Raw genomic sequence first — 21,936 nt, 5'->3', positions numbered from 1 at the left:
TAAACCAATATATTTATTCGGTTAAGTCTTTGAATGCTTTAAAAATTATTTTTAGTGCTTATGACACAAGCATCTCATTTATATAGATATTAAATAATTATTTAATGAAAAGTAAAATTTATAAAGCTGTCAAGCCCTAATGAATGCAGAGAGACGCATCCCGTCGTATTCAGTTTGCAGTTCCAAGTTTCTATCAGCTCACATAGCGTTTGCATTACAAAGTAAGCTGGACAGCTTAAGTGAGGTGTAGTTTTCACTGCGATGCATTTAAAGCGAGGTCTTCAAGATTTCAAGTCTAATTAGCCAACTAACATTAAAATGTTTAAATTACCAACACAATTACGAGATAATATCAGACGGTTTTGTAAATTATTTACCCTAAAAAGGACCATAAGTACATATACGAATCGATTTATTTATATATAAAGACCCAAAATAATGGCAATATTAATGGTACCCGTCAACCGGCAAAGTGTACTGAAGAAAGACGACGAGGATTACAAAAGAAATAATACAATAAAGGATAAATACGGCACACGAAAGAAACTACAATGTTGCTTTATATTTTTAACTAGAACATACAACTCTATAGGAGAGTATGAGTATACACAAGCTATTCGTAAATAACTTTAGGCTATATTTCGTTTATTTCACATGTAAAATAAGATTAACAGAAAAAGTGCTTCTGAAAACGTATTTAATGAACAATATCATTTGTAATCACCTCACCTCATACAACATTACACTAACCATCATAACAGTAAATAAAAGCGTTTTGTTCTAGCTAGCGGTAAACGCTCTGATTTATATATTCTAAGCCGTCACTTCAAACAAATACACACCTATTCGGATGCGCGAGTGAAAAATGATCTTCCCAGAGTTAAAGAGATGCCGCAGCTGTAAATAAAGAACATATCCAACACATATAATCACACGCGTAATTAATTATGTATGTTTACTGAGCTCTGGGACTTAGGTGTGGTGTCTTTGATCATTCAGACGAAGCATAGCAACTAAATAGTTTATAGATAATGGACTTTACGAAATGGAAACGACAATTGAAATGTTTACATAGTAAAAGCTTTGAATATTTCAATTGAATTGTCTTAATACTTATGTTTTAATGATATTCAAAACCGCAGAGATATTCACAAGTTTCCAAGCTCCAGACAAAGGACGAGGCTAAGCGGGGTACTGGTAAGCCATAATCTATTAAGCAATAATAGGAGTAGTAGGAGCAAGGTGCGGCGGGGTGTTCTAACTCAGGACTAATTGGCGGCGAACAAAGGCAGCCAGACAAAGCTGTATGCGACCCGTCTAATGGAGCCGAAGACATCTTTACAGAACGGTTTATAGTTGAAGCTGAGGCATTTTCCTCTCCCGTTAACACAGCCAAAGGATAACAGCGCTAGATAAGATCTAAAATAGATCTCATAATTTTATTCCATTCAGTCTACATCCTTGTAGCTTTAAACAAAACGTAAAGCAAGTTTTACCATCGACGGTATTTATATCAACATGGACCTAATAAATAATAAATGCCCGCGGTGGTTTTCTGAATTTCAAAGACGTGGGGTTATGATTCATACATATATGTGGATGAAAGTATGCTTTTAGCATATCAATGTGATCGAAGTGTATCGCTCGGACATTAGGCGCCGTCCGACGGAGCAGCCGCGTATTCGCAATTGAACTATAAATACATGCTACACTAATGCGGCTGACATAGAAATATTGCGTTTGCCAAGAACCGTGGATAACGATTGCCTGCCAAGATCCAAGTATAACCGATTCCACCGTTAAAGCATTTGTAACGTTATTTCCAACAACCAATTATTCAAAATACTGCCACTGTTTGTGTAACACGTTCTCTGTAGCACTTACATTGTATGTGTATTAATAAAATTATATTATACATTATTCGAATACGCCGCTGACATTTTCTATGTTTCATCGATATTATCATATTAAAAGTTTTTTCTAATTAGGATTTATATAGTCCGTAAATTTTAACTAGTTTTAATTAATTATTAATTATGATTAAATGTGTGAGCTATTATTATTTTAGAAAAGAAATATTTAGATTTTGATGTATGAAATGCGTCAAAGACTTATTATTTTATTAGCAGAAACTAATTTTAGATCGGATATTGTAGAAATTAAATAAAAATAAAAGAAAGAATTGTTGAATAGTAATAAAAATTGCGATACACTGGCATATACACACACAATGTAAATTTATTGCCTCTGCAAATATGAATCGATTCTATACATGAATGAACTTATCAAGTAACAGGTTTATTTGATAGCATATCGTGCAGAAAACACAACACTATTACGTAGGGTAAACTCGCTGTTTTCCTTCCAAAGTGTACGAAATAAACACGAAAGATAATGCACATTCTCTTTCGGAATTTTTAATTTACGCGCCAGCACGATGCTCCAATATATCCCGCGGTTCAGTTCTTTTTCCTTAAATTATTTGAGATTTTATTTAATAAAAAGTAATTAATAAACATAAAAATTAATGGTGGAATCCAACACTATTAATTATAATCATTACAGTGTGCACGGCCGTACAAATAGCTTATAGCAAACAAAGCATCATTTGCATGTGACTCGCATATTCTGTGTGCATTATGGCCTACTCTTTTACATTTCCCATCTCGACTTTTAAATCGAGCCTCCTTTCACTGCACGCTCCATGCTCCATGCTCCGGGATCATTCAGTGATTCTATTATCTGGGACCCTATCCTCCTGTATTATAGCTCATATCATTCACTATTTAAAACGGCGGGCGGGTCGCGGTCGTTGTTCAAAATTTTATGCATTACCCATACCGTAGGTAATTCCCAACTGTCTAATGCAGAGGCCACAGCCACGTCAGAATATCGTTATGCATTCAGCAAGCGTTGTTGTGAAACGGTTTTGACAGGAGGGATGGCATTATAGCAAGATATTCGATGACAGTATGCAGATCGAGACGACATGTTTGCCTTGTTTCGTTGTCTCGGAGTTAATGTCCATCCATTTATCTCTAATTATGATATGGAGAATGAGAAGTGTCTTGGGAAGCTTTGTAATGTTAAAGATTTATATTCAGTAAAATGCTTTAATTATTGGCTACATTCGTAAAGTAAAATAAAATACGAAGTTATTTTATAATCATGTTGAAGATGTTTTAAAAGGCCAGCGCTCGTCACTAGACAAAGGCTCGCAAGGCTTGAAAGCTTTATGCACTACCAGTTATTGTCACAACAATGTTTCTTTACCGTTTTTGCTGCAGCCTATTCACTGATAAGATTTGACTCTTTGATTTTTATTGACAGATAATTATCTCTTAAAGTTTACGTTTAAAGTTAAATGCCGATATCTGGCTGATATGCAAAATTTGTAAATGTTGTGTTCATCAGTAAATTAAATTGATCAAATCAAGAGCAAACTAGTTTTAATCCAAATAAGAATAAGAAAGTATCCGAAGTTAGCTGTCTTTATGGTATTTTATTTCCTGATTTCCTTTTCCAAACAATCGTTTTTTGTAAATCCTTTTGATTTGGTAGTTTATTTCCGTTCGAGAGTAACATTTTGTACTGTCTAAAACCAGTTTATTTCACAGTTTCCTCGCGACCGTAATATTTCGCTTCCTCCGCCCGTCCTTTATTGATCTATTCAATCGTTCGTATGAAATTATTTCTTGTGATGTATTTTGGAAATCGTGTTGCGATTCTTAAGTACCATTTTATTGTAAGCAAATATACACATTTTTATGAAGGACATCAAAGTGTCTTTTTTTTATATTCTCATTCAATTTCATATCGAAATTTGATGTTATTTATTTGGTAACATGTTACATTGCGCATGAAACAAGAACTGAAATTTATATCAGTATCGCTTCATAAATGATTTTAGTGATTTCATTGAATTTATCCAGTTTCAAAGATAATTCTTATATATAGAGCGAAAATATCCATTAACGTTCGTACCTTTACAGTGGCAATAATATTAGATCTGCGGTAATGGAGGTGTTCCGTTGTATGTAATGTGTTAAACGTGTTTCTATGGACTGCATCTCTGTACTGAGCACATTCCTACGTCGCACCTGAGTCTAGTTTTAATCCAGCGTGATGCTGTTTATTAGATTTTATGGATGCATTGTGTTAACAGACGGACGCTCTCATAACAACATTCGTTCAAGAAAATAATATTATTTATAATCTTCTCACACGACTCGTAATAACACTACAAAACAGTGTACGACGAGATAGCAAGGAGTGATATTTTTTCTTTTTAAATGTGCAAATAAAATACCAGCAAGCCAACAATTTATACGATAATTTAAATGCGAGTAATAAGAATATATATTAACGGTACAGAAACAAATCCGACACGCAATCGAACAAAGCGTCGATATCGATAACTCACAGAGAGCGTCACTATAAATCAGGGGACTCGGGTAGATAGTGATGCCCACGTACCCTAACAAGATAGTCGATAAATATTCTAATCTTATTCGATTTGTTCATTGACTATGTTTATTTGACATAGGGACTGTTTCCGACAGGACATTCAACAGCAACCTATTACATCGATATCCTGAACAGATATAAACTAAATAAAAAGATTATATTAAAAAAAAATATAAAATGTAGCCATTAATTTAGTGCGAACATTAGTATAATGCTACTTAGTGAACTATTATGTCAACTAAATATAGTTATGTAAATGAACCGCTTTCCTCTCACCGCCTAAGTGCTTCATACACTTAAGGTGTTTGCTATTTGAACTGACATATTTTATACAAATACTCTATCAGACTTCAATTATCATAACAATTGCAGGTGCTCGGCTGAGTGTGCGCTGAATGTGGAATCAAAAGGGATATTCTTTGAGTAGATGCTAACACTCTTTGGAAAGTGACGTTTATTTATGATAATATATATCTACATATAGAATAATTTAATGGTGTTCTATGAATCTCGGAGATTTCACTCAATTTATGCGTATCACGGTCTCCGATGGGGATATCATGTTAAGTGTTAACGACGCCGTATTTATGACACCAATAAAAAGATTCATTTTATACATTTCAAAATAGATGGCATTTCGATTTAGGGTTTATAAAAAAAAATCTTTGTAAAATTTTATATAATACAGAAGTAATTTATCTAGAGAAACATTAAGGCATTAATTGTTATGTATATATATGTCGAGTAGATAGGGCGGGTTACTGATAACGCAGAGAATCTAATATTTATGACAGTTGGCTGTACTCCTGGTAGTGGTATCAAGGGTTGTGTAACCAGGTCCTTAGGACGACTCCGCCATTGATTGGGTAATGTTTGATAATTTAGAAATTATCTGTTGCTGGTATTATTATCGTTTTTGGAACATTTAATTACAGTACAAACGTTATATACACATAGGTTAAGTCAAGCAAATATTTTTATTATTCTACAGTAGGTAGAATATAATCCAACAACCATAAATAACAATAAATTCTGTGTCTGAGAACCGTTTCTCTTATCTCGGCTTTGATAAAACAAGCTTATGATTTTGACATACTTTATACCTTTGCAGAACGAATTTCCATATAAGAATTAAAGCATTACAGTTAAGATTTTATGAATGTTCCGTTGAGTCGGAACATGATTATTTAATATAAATTATTCAGGAGTAAAATAAAAATAACTTTTTAACTGTTGCTCTTATCAGATAAAAATCAAATGACTTCAAAACGACGTGGAAAATTATCTACCTTTTTCTCTGTTGGTATAAAATTAATCGAATTATCTTAAATCGCCGCCATTTTAATTATAATAATCATCTATAAAAATAAATGCGTACAAAATTGCAATATGAACATCTTTATGACAGTTTTAAAATTGGTCTAGACGATCGTAAGTTCGCAATAAGATACGCATAATTCTTTGAAATTGCTTTCATTATTCATGCGAATTCAATTCTTGAGGCTACCGAATATGAGCTATAATTGTACTGAGAATATTCCATGAGCTGAAATGTACCAATAAAAGTTGTTGTTTCCACACCATCGTACGTCGAATATTAAAAAAAAAAAAACCAGTAGAATTGGCGTCGCGCCAGTCTTCAGGACGGCGGTGAGTGCGGTGTGAACTGTGAGGCGTGAAATCGCTTGATCTGCTACAATCAATGTGTAGGACCTCTTTTGAAATATCTTTCTCTTATTAAAATTTATTGTGTTAAGCATTCGGTTACCGCGTTACTTACTGCAACTCATTATATTTAAATTTTATCTATAAATCATTATTTCTAAATGTTACAAGTACTTTACCGAATGTGCGTAGTGTTGAATATCAGTATTTTCAATTTTAAATGCAAAATACAAATTCGTTATAAATAAAATGAAAGTTCCAAAAAATGAATTTAATTCGTACAATAATACGAATGTCTCATTATTAGAAAATAACTTTTTATTTATAGTAATTTTGGTAATTATGTTACTTTCGAGATATAAGTTAAAAGTAAAGTTTTGTCTGTTATGTCCATAGGAAATGAGTATAACAAGCACAACCCAGTTTTCTTTAAAAATCGAAAGTTGCTAAATATTTATCTTCATTACATTTGGTAAGTTATGCATATTTTGTAAAACGTGTCAGTAAAGAGTCAAGTTGAAATCATAACCAGTCTCGATACACATCATCGCTACTTATACTGAAAATATACATTTGTTAATAACTTCATAATAGAAAATATTTTCAGCATAAAATGCTTAACTAATATTTGTTTTAATACAAAAATTTAAATGAACGCAATGTAGAATAGTAGGAAATAGTTTACAGATATCTTTATTATACATATGACAATTACATTGTAGCTATACAAAAGAAACTTTTAATAAACCAGTATTTTTTTTAATGAGCCCTGTTTGTTTGTTCCTAACAAAAGCACACGTCGTTATGCTTTACATTCTGTAATCTTTATTTTAGAGCTTTACTCTATTGTTTTAAAGATTAAAATTCCGTACACATTAAAATTCATACGAAGAAATCTGCTATTGTCCGCTATACAAACCGTACGTGCAAATTTGGTTACGAAAGAATACTTAACAGTAGTTCCAGCAGAATTTCATTATCCCAGAAGACCAGGACTTGTTAATTTCCAGCATACATACATTAAACGTTACACATACTCCGAGACTAGAAACAAGAAATTTATGTAAATAAATAACACTTACGTGAAGCGTCATTGAATTTTATTAAAATAAAGACACGTTTTATTAAAACTGATCTTTTTTTATGTATTTGAATTCTTTTATTGTATCTGTATAGAGTTTTCGTTATAACTTATCTCGGAATGTTCTGTCGAGGAGTGTTGGAGTGAAATTCAGCGGTTGCTCTTTTAAAAATCTTGATATTTTAAAACGTTAGAGCGACATAACGATATTCTTAAAGTACGCGCTGTTATCGTAAAAAGCGCGGTTTCTGAGAGACATGATGTATAATTTTATATCTCTCAGCGTATTCTGTTCCTTTCAACTGCAATATGAGTCATGGTGACACTTGACCTAGCATGAACCTTTATTAACAACTTCCATATCAGTGCAAAGTTATAATAACACTAATAGCATCTTAAATTATAAGATTATACTAAGACCATAAATTTGATTCATCACGTCTCCACTGTAGAGTCGTTTGAACTTGTTTCACTATTTCTAAATAAGAATTAATACTTTATAAAGATATTTTAATATAGATATGTTATGAGTCGCAGTAAGAATATAAAAAAATAAGGGACTTCAGTCTTTGCAACATGGGATACATTGCTTACTAAAGATGGTTGCTTATCAGTGATTTAATTTTATTTAGGTATAGATGTTTAAAAATAGTCATTAAAAACATTCAAATAAAATAATATAGTATTGTTGGAATAAACTACTGGTAATAAAAGAAAATTTGTTTAGATAAAATAACAAAATATTAACGAGCAATTCAAATTATAGTAGATTTAAATAATGAATTTAAAGAAAACGTCGGTTTGGCACGAATTTAAATATTCCTTGACCTAATTTTTTTACAGCACGACTTATTTGTTCGTGAAAGGGGTACAGTGGCTGTCTGATCGCATTCCGTGACCTCAATTGAACTCTCGTAATAGGTAATTTCCCAACTGATTAATCGGAGGTATCGACTCAATCGATTCGCAGTTTAAACTAGGTCACTTGTCTATAACATTGTTTAGTTCTATCAATTATGAATTCTTTCTGAACGTTGCTTGTTGGTACTAAATTGTTTGTGAGCTAACAATGCGAGGAAATGCCGTTACTATATAATTAATTTTTATTCGCCTTTGGGAATTATAACGGAATGAGAAACGTTTGTTTTGTATTATTAGCTTTTAATACATTTTTGTTGTTCACATATCAGTTCACAATTATTTGTTAAGAAATTTAAGATCTTGAATTTTAGTACACCTGATTTTAAATGATGATTCAAATAATGAATATAGATTCCGTAAAGCGATTCACTTACTTTTGTAAAACGACTCGAAGAAAAAGTATCAATCAAAACGATAGGCGTTCAAACTTTCTGTGCTGAAGTGAGAGTAGCGAGGAGGTCGTGGCGGCTCTAGAACGTGCTTATATTAGCTTGTCTACAAACAATCTTGTTCTCGGAATCAGGTCATACTATTCATAATAATACAATGCTATCATATCGATAGATAACTTTTATCGAATTGCTGGAATTGTGATCTCAACAGAGTAACAAACAGCGGAGGATAAATTAAAGCTCATAAATCTAAACTCGCTGTATAGATCCATGAAGTATTATAACTACTGGAAACGTGGCCTACGCTCTGTTCGATTCGAGCAGATAAATAGAGCTACTTCCTAGTGGGAGGAGTATTTCAATCAATCAAACATGCTGTGTAAATCACATTGCGAAATAAATTTGTCATTTCTATCATATCGACCACTAAGAAATACTGAAGTTGTCCAAAATTAAATTATATTATCATTCCCTCAGTCTTGTGTTTGTTGGTGTAATGGAAAATTAATTACAAAGAAATATAGCTAAAGTCAATACAGACTTATTTGTGTTTTAATATTGCGTTAATCGAAACGCATTAAAAAGAATCTATTTGCTATGAAAACGACATTGTTCGTTAATTAAAAATATTGGTCAATTTTTTGTAACCATTAGAAGACTGTAAAGAAGAATAAAACGATTGTTTCTAGGGTATTAAAGAATATTATAACGCGGAAGACGTGGGCAAGTCCTAGAGGCAACGAGTAGGTAAGCAGGTTAACCTCAACTTAGTTTATACATTATATAATATTCCTATTATTTATATAAAATTAATTTTCGTTATCGCAACACCCAACAGGGATGCGGTCGGTGACATCGAATTGCAATTATCAATGGAAATTTTTGAAAAAAAAATATCTCCAATCTTTATGTTTAAGTTGCGAAAGAAAAGGAAAAGAAAATGAGCAAGTCCAACGGTTTATACACATATCGCATTAAATTACCTAGAGCATTCATTATTCTTTATCTGAATCAGAAGATTTTTTTGAAAAACGTTTTAAAAAAACTTACTAAGCTTGGTTCGGCATCTCCTGATTTTTAATGAAATCTTTACTCTATGAACCACTAACAATAGCATATAGGATATTCAAATGAAATGCGCCGGCGCAGAACAGAAGAGAAGGGTCGAGTGTGCACTCAGCTTTATACTATGGCAAGCTAAGTACGTTGGTTCTTCGGTATTTCATGCGGTATGGAATATATTATAAGGTGAAGCGGCGAAACGATAAATCATACTTAATTAAAGAAAATAAGATACGAACTAACTCATGCAACATCAGCCAAGTCGGGGGATACTCTACTATTAAGTCGTTATTTATATGTTATCTTACATGAAAATGTTCTTCCAAATACAGTATTCGTAAATCGCTTTAGTGAAGTAAAGCAGGTTAGTGAATTTTGTAAAAAAAATGTTATCGCTTTAAGTTTGTAGCTGGACCACGATCGCCGCATAACCGTAACTTAATACGCAGGTGTATAGAATCCGGCAGTGCATGTAGCCGCAGACTCCATTCCTATATTTAAAGGTAAAAATAAACTGAGATAAGCAAATGATATGAATAAATAAAAATTATCTAGATTACTATCATCGAAGCGTGGTTAGCCTTTTACGGAACTCGTCGACTTTATTCTCTCATTGAAGATAAGATGTTATTGATTATTTAGATAAGAAAGGCGCAGTTTGAATCACGGCTTCTTGATATATGTGTGTTCAATACACTTGTAATAACTGTAAGTATATATATATGTATATAAAACTAGCGCTAGTTTTCTAAGAGTATTCTTATGTCAGCTATATAAGATTGAAGTTTAAATCAAATAACTATCGTGTTTTTTATTGCTCAGCTATAACGTAAATCACTTTCTTTTTTTTCATGGTTATCTGATAAATTTATGCAAATTATCTAATAGTTATGTGTTAAAACATAAAAACGAGACCCACGTGTTGGAACAGGAAAGTTAAAATGTAAATAGGAGCAAATAGCAATATTTATTCAAATCGCGTATGGAATGCGCGTGCGCATAGATTATCGGCCGTGACCGACGCTAATCGAACCAAGCGAACCAGGGCACGCTTTTTGAAGTGCTGGGACATTTGACATTATATTAATCCATTTAGATAGCTAGCATCCTCAGCAGTCATTGAATAGTTACAAATAGTTTATACGAGTACAAATCACTGAAATGAAGCACACTTAAAGAATTCAAATCCTTATTGTTATAGACATTACTCCCTATTTAAATGTGAAAGGAAACATGAATAAAATATTTACACTCGCGGAGTTAGGACTGCCAGATTTCTAACAAATACGTAGTTTATATTTAAACGTACCGGGAAGAACATTCAATGTATCAATGGATAAAATAAACGTTGAATAACATTATAGCAAGTGTTCTCAAAGGATTTCAATATACCTTTTCTCTTTTCGACTTCGATAGTTTCACTTTTGTTATCAATTCAGGGTTTTGCCCTTTAAAAGAAATGCTAAGACAAAGCGTCTGTGAAGACGAAAAATGATACATTTAACATGATCTGTATTTATACATGAACTTTAAGAAGAATTAAGGTTTGTGACTATTCAAATTATTTATACGAAAAAGCTCACTTTTCTTGTTTTATTTATATGACAGAAATTCCCATGTTCAGTAAGCGGATTTTTATTAATATCTCCACAGTATGTACCTCACATGTCTGATGCAGCTTCTTAACAAAAATCTGCAACAAAATAAATAGTATCAGCTGTACACTTGAATTAGCTTCACGTTTTCCGTATTCAGTGACTCAGCCCTTTTAGTATTTAAAAGAGGAAGCGTTTACCATTAAAAAGGAACGCTAAACACTTTTTTGCAGCATTAATTAAGAATTTTCCACTATATTACGGGGTTTACGCATTTTTCGGGCAACATTTATCGCGGGTGATGAATAGGCCGGGGCGGGTTCTGCCGCGTCATTCTTTTATATTGCAAGTGTTACTTTTGCGCTAATGAGATCGCGTCTAATGGCTAACCCTTCAGCTTTTACACGCAGAATGATGTCTGTAAAGACAACGTACTGGCTTAAGCAGCTTTTATCTCATGAAAGGATGCAGCTGTTCAAAGGAAAAGGTGTATTTTGAAATACTAGTAGAAAACGAGTGAAATCTTTAAGAAAATTTAGCTTAATGGTTTGAGATTTGAATTGTGTATGTTATTACTTATTACAAAATATATGCACTTTATCACTCCTCTCTCTGTTAGAGTTAATGATACCCAATTTTTTGATTATGTCAATTATATTATGTGTTTAACGTATGTGTAATTCGTAATAACGTGATTTTTTTCTTAATGTCCCTTAAATTTTAAAACGTATTTTAATACATCGTTACGTTTGTCAACATTCTAAGCTCGGAGCGAGGGTCGTTTGAAAATATGAAGTCACTGTGAAAATTATGTTGGGTAAAACACTCCGCAGTTAATTACTCAGCAGTTATTCGTCAATATGAACCTTGGATCCTGGGCTTAAGGATGTTAATAGCTTGTGTCATTGCCATATGAACTCACTCCGACTACTGTATGCAACTCTTATACACTGCCTTAATGTTTGCACTGTAATATATGTGTAAAATATAGAATATTGTAAATGGTAGGTTTTAATTACTATAGCTCTACTTTGTTGGGATTTAGAATTTTAATATTAAAAGTTTTGAGTTCAATTAGACGACGCGGAATAGAAATCTTTTTAACGACTTTGTTAACAGTTTTGAGAAACAAAATATATAGTTATTCTGATTTGACAGAGCTGTTTTTTAAGTTAATTATAAGAAAAAACTTTTCGCATTTGTAATGTAATTGGTATTCATTAATGTGACAAGTGCTACTAATATATTATACTTAAACAAATGCGATGATTTCTCAATCAAAAACTAAATAATAAATTTTGATAAGGCTTTACAGTAAGGTAGTTTAGACATCGGAACAAGGCACAGGCTATAATGTATCCACAATAATGTTTAGGTATAGAGGAATAACAGTTGAGCTGTGTATGGAGCATTGTGACGCATACTGAGAGGTTGCTCCTGTTGGTAGCCGTATGATGTATTGTCTTAATACATCTATACATTTCCTCCGCCTACTTCTATAGAACACGTGGACGAAGTCGCAAGTAGGAACTAGTTCTGTATTAATTAAAATTATGCAAAAAATATCAGAATGATATTTCAGCAAGCCATATCACGCATATTTTTAATAACTTCACTTGAATTTTTTTTTTACAATAATTAATACTTTCGACGTATCTACAGGGACTTGAAAAACGTTGACCTGCTAAAAACTAGGTCTCCTGTAACGAGCAACCAGCATATTAAAATACAACAAGTATCTAGTCCTGGCAAATGAAAAACGCAACCACTCACTGAAAATGTATATATATTTTATCATATCAGAACGAATTTTTGATTAATTAACATCCTAAAAACTTTTAAATTACTAAACTGGAGCAAACATATAACGTGTCAACAAACTCTCTAAACTACAGAATGTGTGGTTAAAACATTAGGGAAGGGCGAAGGGATGACCGCGGTCGCACATTCTTGTAAAGTGTATAAGTCTCATTTCACACGCAAAGGGCCCGTCTAACTTTGCACGAAGTTGCGAATCAATGATGTCCCATAATTAAAGCGCCTTTCAGAATATCAGCCAACATTATATTAACGCAGCTTAGTGGTTACGATACTTATTTATATACTAGAAACGAATTTAATCAAATGCAGCTGATTAGATGTGTAATAAGTAACTATAAAATAGCGATAACTTTTATACGACACTTCCTAATCTGAGTAGAGTAATATGATTGAAAATATATTTCTATCAGACAATTTGAAATGTTCGACGAAATTCAATTAATTTAATGTTCGATCTAATCCACAATAACGACTACACGCACTGAACGCGGTTCAACTTGATACACGTAGCTTCATTTTACTAATTAGGTTCAGTAGGATCGTTTAGACCATGCAGAACGTTAGATTTCACCTACCGATAAAATCAATAGCGTCGTAAATATAAAGGGTAAATGAATAAAACAGGAAAAGTAATTTTTATAAAACGTAGTTATAAAATAATAATGTTTTTATAAAGAGGACGAAATTATTGTTTACGGTAATTTTAAATTACATTTAATATAATGTCAGACTTTATTAATACACTGAGACATTGATTCTAAATTATCAGGTTGTGTCAGTATTATAGTAATTTTTTTAACGACATAGTCACCTTAACCTGTCGATAAAGAACACGCGGCGTTGCAGGTTCTTGTAAAGGGCGGTTATTGACTGTAGCCCTGATATGTGGTCTGTGTTATAAGAAAATTATGAATTGAACATAATGACAGCACTCACCTAATTCAATTAAAAGCATTTCAGATCAAGTCTTGCACCTCCCTGTATTGAAGGACATCCTTGAACCTCATTTCTATTGAAAAAATTTCGTTTTAGTTTCATCCCCCACATTCATTCGTATAATAAAATGGTTAATTAGTTGAAATAAAAAGCAAATTATAACGACGCTGCCCACATTTAAATCCATCACAATCTGATTGGCAATTTAATGTATAATTTTATGCCCAAATGAATTTACCACTTGTGAATATATTACTTCCAACAGCAAAGTAAATGATTACTACTGTAACGTGAATGAATAAGAAAACACGAAGACTGCGTGCCATGTAGTGAAATGCCACAAATCATTCTTTGTTTTATCTTGATCTCCGCTACAGACATCTGGACGCTTCTCCAAGTCAAAAGCTTTACACTGAATAATATTGTACATTATATTATCGAGTCCATATTCTTGTTTAAGACTTCTAATTCAAATTTTTATAAAGAGGTGTAAATGTAAATATTTTTAGTCTGTCAGCCAATAATAAGTCAAGAGCGCGATGGGGAATCACAAAATGAGATAATACATTTAAACCTATTTTAACATATACACACTAACTCCTGAATACAGAACGATAGCTGAGAGCATTTTTACGCTAATTCCTCCAGCTTGGCCATGGAACCGGTCTGCCAACATGCACCTGGCGTATTCATGTACAAAATAACGCAGACCAGTCCGACTGGTTTTTTAAGTGTATAAATTAAATACCATTCATGCGGACTTCCATCTTATAGAACTCGTTTTGTATTGATACGTTTTAATTCCGCCGTGATTTATATCCTTTGTTTACACTATAAGAACATAATTATGGCATTGTAATTTAAATGTGATTATAATCTATTCGGATGCATCAATTTATATGATATCGTCATATTGCAATCAAAATAAGCGACAAAACCTTGATCATACAAAACCTGATATCAATCAATTCTAATCCAATACGCTGATGAATCTGCTTAGCGTACATCAAACAATGCTGTTCGTTGTACGCCCGTCACATTATGTGTGTACGTTTTACTACGATTATAGAAACATTAATACTGCCACAACTCGTTAAAGCGATACCACATATACATTTCTATAAAATGTTAATATTTTAAATCTATGAATGTTTTTAAATACATTTTAATTTTAAATATATTCTTCACTCGAATCTCGTGTTAGAAAAATCTCAAACAGATTTAATGTATTCAACCGAGTGCATAAAGTGCTATTTACACTTCACAAGTTCTTTATCATATAAAAACATTAGACACTGAAGGCGGGACGTCGCGTCGATACAAAACACTATATTACATTTGCATGGGACATGTCGCGACTCGAAAACACGGGAACGCAGTTACCTCTCATGTTGATATTCGGAAAAATCCGAGCTCATCTCACGAATGCCAAGATTGCATACGTATATATGAAATATACATGATGTTTTAAAAGACATTTACATTCTCGACATGCTTTTCGTCTTTTATTAAGTTGAATTGTTGGCATTTTTGTAGTTTTTTACAAATACCCTAAAAATAAAAAACATCGCTCGATACAAAACACATTTTTTGATATGCACTACCATATATCAGAGATAAATATTACATTTAATCCCGCAGGACCGTCGTCGACACTTGATTTTTTTCTAAACTCAGTAGTAAAAAGGAGTCAAGCGGGATACAAGTAACTCATTTTACTAATTGTTAGACTGAAATAAAAGTAGGATGTTTTAATTTAATCTATTTGTAGAAAAAATATTAATATTAAATATATAATAATATCTTTTAACTGATAACGTAGGTGGGAAACTAAATTAAAATGCTCATAGTTACTGAAAAAAATCTCCTTTTAGTTTTCCACTATATTTGGAATCAACGTGACGTTCACAACATAATATGAACCAGAGAGGTAAAGTCAAAGGCAGTACATGAATATACATCCCTCCGAGCGACAGATAAAATAAAAGAAAAAAATTCTTTATCAAAAATGCCTTACCGCATCAATCGAACAGTTCCCTACAGAGCACTACTTTTTATATGACTGGAGAGTTCCCAGGAGTAAGAAATATCCGTGAAGAATGTTATAGAGAGCGTGAAGAAAAAACAATAATTCGAGAACAAATCTCAAGGAAAATATTGCTGAGAAAAGACTTTATGAGAAATCGGAGAATGTGGGAATAGTAAGTGATTGGCGTTTTTTATGTGTTTATTTACATTACGTAGTAGCCTTATGTGTATGTAACATATAATAATGAAAACAGTCGATGTATTTAGAGGTCTGCATTTAATATATTGTAAATATTTACGATAATACATATAAATGAAAATAAAATATATATTTAGTTTTTGTAATTAAATAATTCAAAAAACGATTAAGCTAAGTGTTAAATAACAAAAGTAAATTGCACAAGATACAGTAGATAAAGTGAAATTAAAAGTTATGTAATTGTTCGCTTAGAGTTCACTAATTTTTAACACCTTTTGTCTAGACGAAATTAAAAGAGTTGTAACTAAATGAATTATTTCGGCGAACGACCCAGCACTGGTGTAGATAGTGATAAGTAAATTAAGGAGAATGTTATAAAGTGATGTACTAAGGATCGTGCATTAAATTTTTATTTATACAAAAATATAAGGGTTTTATATAAAGATGAAAGTAATGTTTTTTCTTGCTTGATTATGAAAAATGAAAATAATCAAAATGAAAAGTAATTAAAAATTATTTAAAATAAACCAGAGTGCTTCAAAATCAAAGTAAATGTGCATGTAGAACGGAATTATACACGTAGCATAATCGGTCAGGGTTTGTCTATCTACAGACACACGAGCCAGAATATAGTGCAAACATTTAAGTCAAATACCAATCCACCAAAAACCTTTTTAACAATACTAAGCCATCGCATATACAGCGTTTAACCCCTAGCGAGCGGGCGAAAGAACAATTGAAGCAAAATACAGTAATAGATAACTGATAAAAAAGGGTCAGTGGGTTTTGCAGACAATAATTACAGCTTAGTGTAGTCTCGCTAGCGCTAAGAGGATTATGACGTCTGCAACCAGGGTGACCATCATCGGCAGCTCATTACCAGGACACAATTTACACCGGGCTCACTGACCCACACTTATGAAATTAAAAGCAGTGGCGACCAAAGTCTGCAGGTAAAGCTATTGTTAAATAAAATTTTTAACTCTAAAAATCCCACTACAGTTAAAAAAATTCTATGTAGAATTCTTTAACCAACAAAACATTAATTATTGGAACTTCATGAATATTCTGAATAAAATTGTTTAGCTTTTATGCATTGGTATCGATAAAGGGGAATTATTTGAAATGTAACAGTCACCCTACGGCAGGTGTTGTAGGGAGCAAATCCGTCATAAATAAATGAGATTCGACACTTTAAAGCTACGTTAAACAATTTTCGGCGTAAATTTGTTAAAAATTTAAATCCCCACCTTGTGCTTAGTCACGCACCGTTTACCAAACTTCGTCTTTAAGTGTCGTTAATATAAATTGGTGTCATGCTTTTAATATTTAATATTATTCGTACTTGGTGAATTGGAAAGCTGTTCTGTTGGGTTTCGTGTTAATGAATGATTGCATGTTATCCGGAGAAAGTGGATGATATTTATGAACGATGTCTGCAAGGACATTCATGAAAAGACACTTATTCCGCTCTTTTTGGTTGAAAGAAATATAAACTTGACAATTTCCATATGATAGTTTCGCAGAATTTCATCACATATACATAATAGGTTCATTAGGGACAAAATTGCTATAAGAATTACTGTAACAAATTGAAATTATATAACCAAGCAATTTTATGATAAAAAACGACAGGAGTGTTAAGACCAGTTTCGTCGAATTAAAATGATCTTAAATAGTTTACGTATGTAATTAATGTCCCGATGTAAACGATAACGTTTCGAATGACCTAGAAACTGGAAATAGGTTAACAATAACACTCACTAGTTTTATTGCTGCTCACTGCGTGTAGTTTTTTCCTTTGGCCTAATAGCCCATTGTTGATAAGTTATGAGAAGTTCACAACGTTGACGACGTTACAAGGGCAAAGGTTTTTATGGGGGTATAGGATTGAATAGATCGTAAGGTCAGGATTCAGGAAATCCGTAGTTTGATGGACTCCTCAGCAGATAAGTCTTATAAAGCTCCATGATTTATATGGGCTAGAACTACCCAAGTTTCTATGATAGCTAAAGAATAAATAACAACTTGAGAAAAATTTAAAGAAATATATGATTGATGTCTGTTTACTTAAAATATCTACACAACCAAGAAAATGTAATTTCATGAATTTAATGTCGCTTGAAATTCTGCGAATACTGTTTAAATCTCTCCACAAAGTATTATATTCCCATAAATCAACCCGTTCTCGGGTCACCGCGGCCCTATCACAGAGACTACATGAGCAACCAATCCCAAGTGATTAATTGATTAGCCAGAGGTTCGTTTGTAAGTAATATTCATGACGTAGTAGGTAACTTTAAGTATTAGCTCAGTGGTTACATATCGGAAGCTAAAACTCAAGCAAGCAAATTTCCATTCGAGCGGTTTTTAAATACAGTAACAATGGTGAAAGTAATTAAGCAGTAAAAGGAACTTTAAATTGAATTAATTAACTGAGGCAAGGGTATACGTGACGACGAAGTAAATGGCGCGTGTAAGAAATTTGATGAAATATATTTATTAAAGAAAATTAATATGTTTCAATTAAGGCTTGTTTGATAGATGAAAGAAATAAAATGTTCAATTGATTCAAATTAGTCTTTAATAAAGTTAATAAATTGAAACATATTTTAATATTTTTTGTAAATAGCTTACTTAAAATGTAAATGTCGTTAAGAAGCGGTCAGCGATCGAAGAATTTTTCTAGTTAAAAGCAGAATCGACTAAATTGTGACTTCAAACGGGAATCGGCATCAATGGCCAATGTCAATAACATCGTTTATAAAGGCACTGAAATTTGGTGAATCAATTTCAAAACCTTTAATTGGCCCTTTCCAGTAACGGCTTTTTGATGTACCTCCCTTGCGATTTAAGAAAATGGAGGGAAAGGTACGACAAAGAATTTAATTGATTCGAAAGAAGAATGTCTTTTCAAGAGGGAATCTCGGGCCTTTATATATTTCTATTATTGGAATAGTTGTACCGAGAAACGTTTTTCTAATATTTTTTAGTTAATAGTAAAGTAACTTCGGTGGTAAAGTATCTCTTAAGAAAAATCCTTTTTATCGGGAGCATTTAACAAATATTTTATATTGATTGGCAACTTTGGTTCGCAAACACGTACAGTGTAAAAGGAAACGCAAAATGCACAATAACCTAACGAGCTAAGAGACACTTGGTGTATCGGGTTTGAGCTGCAAACGGACTCATCCATTTCAAAGTTGAAGTGCGGCGAGGGGACACCCTTAAAGCATCCGTAATCAAATTTCACTCCAGTCTTTAAGGGTTAAAACCGACAACTTTGAGCCTCCCTAATAAATTATATTGCCGACAAAACTGCTTCCGAGTACGATACAGTTCGTTGGCTCATCTAATTGGTCCAAATTTGAGACGACCGGGCTTTATAATTAGTCGGATTCAGGCTATATGCGCCACAAAATGAGTACATATTCGAACAAGGCCAGATTAGAAGTGTCAAGGAACCGCAACACTAATACGCTACATCCCATATCCCCTTCAAACATACGTAATAAGTTTGGACTTGGAGCTAATGAAGATCCGCGAAGACGCAAAACAAATTTACAAGTTTTAGGGTTCTGACTTAAAGTTTATAAGGACTCCGCGCCGTTCGAAGACGGCACATTCTTGCGTAATTGATGCAACTTGCAATAACGTAGAATTATCCGAGTTTAGCTGGGATAGTTTTAATTAATAATAATACATGATTCCGACAAATCACTCTCCTATTTATTAAAAGTGTGTTATATAGATTCAACTGATTAAGGTATTTCGGTTATGTATACGAGGAGTGAACTATAACAAAAGATATCACGTTTGGTATAACATACGCAAATAAAGCTGATGTAATCAAAGCGAAATCGTCTAAATCCATTCATCCTAAACTTTAGACCAAATTAATGATCCGTTTTAGAGCCAGCTTTATCAATTCGGTATTCAATTTGTATCGTTCTTGTGATTGAGTTGGGAGTCACATAAGTTTACGTAAGCCGATGCTGAGCCTAGTGGCATTTGGTATTATTTTCACGTACCGTCCTTGTAAATTTTAATCACTGATATCTCAGTAACGACGGAGTACATGCACGTTCGAGTACCGAAACTAAGTTTGCACAATCACAGTTTGTTCGCTAAAACAAATTTCTTAACAAACTGAATTCTCTAAGATTCCCAATTAAACGTGCGACAGTCCTTAAGTTCTAAAGCGACAAGTTCCGAATCTCGAAAAGAATTCCTTTCTAATTAGTATAAGTTAATGCATCCGTAGTTTGAGTTCGAGGCGTGTTACACGCCAACTTTTAATTACAGTTACATCTCACCGTCAATCAGGAATGTTTTGGGCGCTTTTTATCCGAATCACGATAAATCTTCGACGCCATTATTCTCAGATTAACAGCGACCAGCCGTTGTGTAGAGAAAAATGTTTTTGCTTAGCCAGATTCTACCCGCACGATTAATTTATTGAGACTCCACTGGGCTACAATAAATGTAAAGCATTAGAGCATGCGAATAGTTAAAATCGTTCGTTCTATTATTTCAGTGAATCGTCTAGTTTTTTTTTTTCAAATAATTGTCCATTTATTTTATGCCAATGACATAATGTCGGTCCGTCTCGATATTCTGTTTCATCGCTCCTGGCGTTTAATACGGAACACAATGTTTTAGAGCGATATGCTCGCTGGATTTTTGTTGGTAATATTTCTAGACGACATCTCGCCCATCGCCTTGTACGGAACTCATTTCATGCAAATCGCGATATTTCCATCTCAGCTCCTCAACGGTTCTATCGCGGATAAAGTACGTTAGTTGGTAGTTCTCGGTCGTCGTCATGCGGCGGTTTTGAGGAATTGTATCTGACGATTTAGATGCAGATAGAGGACACCCCGCAATTAATATAATAAGCAGTTAATATTCAGCTTTTTATGGTTACGGACTTTGTGAAATGTTACTTTATTAAGGAGTCTCAAACACATCTTGTTAGGTATATTTTTAAGTAAACTTTAATATAATGCTTGTATATTTGAGACTCGAATTTCACGTTAAATATTGTACATCTCAATCTTTAAGACATTCCCTACTTTTTATGCTACTTCCTAAGAGAATATATCCTGAATATAGAATTGAGGTCTCTATTATAAAATTTATTAGTAAGCTATGTTGTATCAAACGCCTATGAATCATTGATTCCAATCTCGTCAAAGTTAATTACGCAAATCACAGTGAAGTTAGTTATTAGTCAAACAATCCAAAAAAATATATAAAAAAAACATTTATATGCGATATAAATTTTTCATTTGCTTGTCTAATTAAGAATGTAACGTTATTACTACAAATAAAATGAATCCAATAGGAAATATATATGAATAAACAATTAAGTTTGATATTCTTTAATAATAGCATATTTTAATTTAGCATTATACACTTTATTATAATTTAGTTTAACATGTAAGAACCAATTTGATTATTCAATTGAGGCTTTCGCGAACACTCATGAATGTCGAATGTTATTTCTGCAGAGTTTTGGGTGCTCTGAATTTGAGCGCTTTTTAGAATTTCACTTTCATTACAATATATTTGTATAATCACAGCTAAGAACTTTATTACTTCTTTAACGAAAGGAAATATATATGTCGTTCTTGCATACAGTGGATGTCCTACGAATATCACGTAATAGCTTCTCAATAAAATTTGTCTATTGTTGATTTTAAATCATTTGTATTGGTTTAAACTTTGCATCAATACGAATATGGCAACTATTACTCTTTTTGAACC

The 21,936-nt window shown here is 32.8% G+C and overlaps 1 protein-coding gene across 3 annotated transcripts in view; it reads right to left on the bottom strand.

Annotated features, from left to right (window-relative positions):
* The window catches only part of LOC116779668 (leucine-rich repeat-containing G-protein coupled receptor 5-like), a 116,813-nt gene that overhangs the window by 59,050 nt on the left and 35,827 nt on the right, over positions 1-21,936 (bottom strand). The window contains exon 3 of one of the 3 annotated variants that reach the window (XM_032674062.2): positions 11,249-11,281. The exons of the other annotated variants lie outside the window; for them this stretch is intronic. The gene's annotated coding sequence lies outside the window, so the exon portion shown is untranslated. The remainder of the gene's footprint in view (positions 1-11,248; positions 11,282-21,936) is intronic. 3 annotated transcript variants of the gene reach the window in all.

Source organism: Danaus plexippus, chromosome 2, assembly GCF_018135715.1.
Source record: "Danaus plexippus chromosome 2, MEX_DaPlex, whole genome shotgun sequence".
Lineage (NCBI taxonomy): Eukaryota > Metazoa > Arthropoda > Insecta > Lepidoptera > Nymphalidae > Danaus > Danaus plexippus.
The sequence above is the reverse complement of the archived record's forward strand: the minus strand, read 5'-3'. Positions and strand labels throughout refer to the sequence as shown.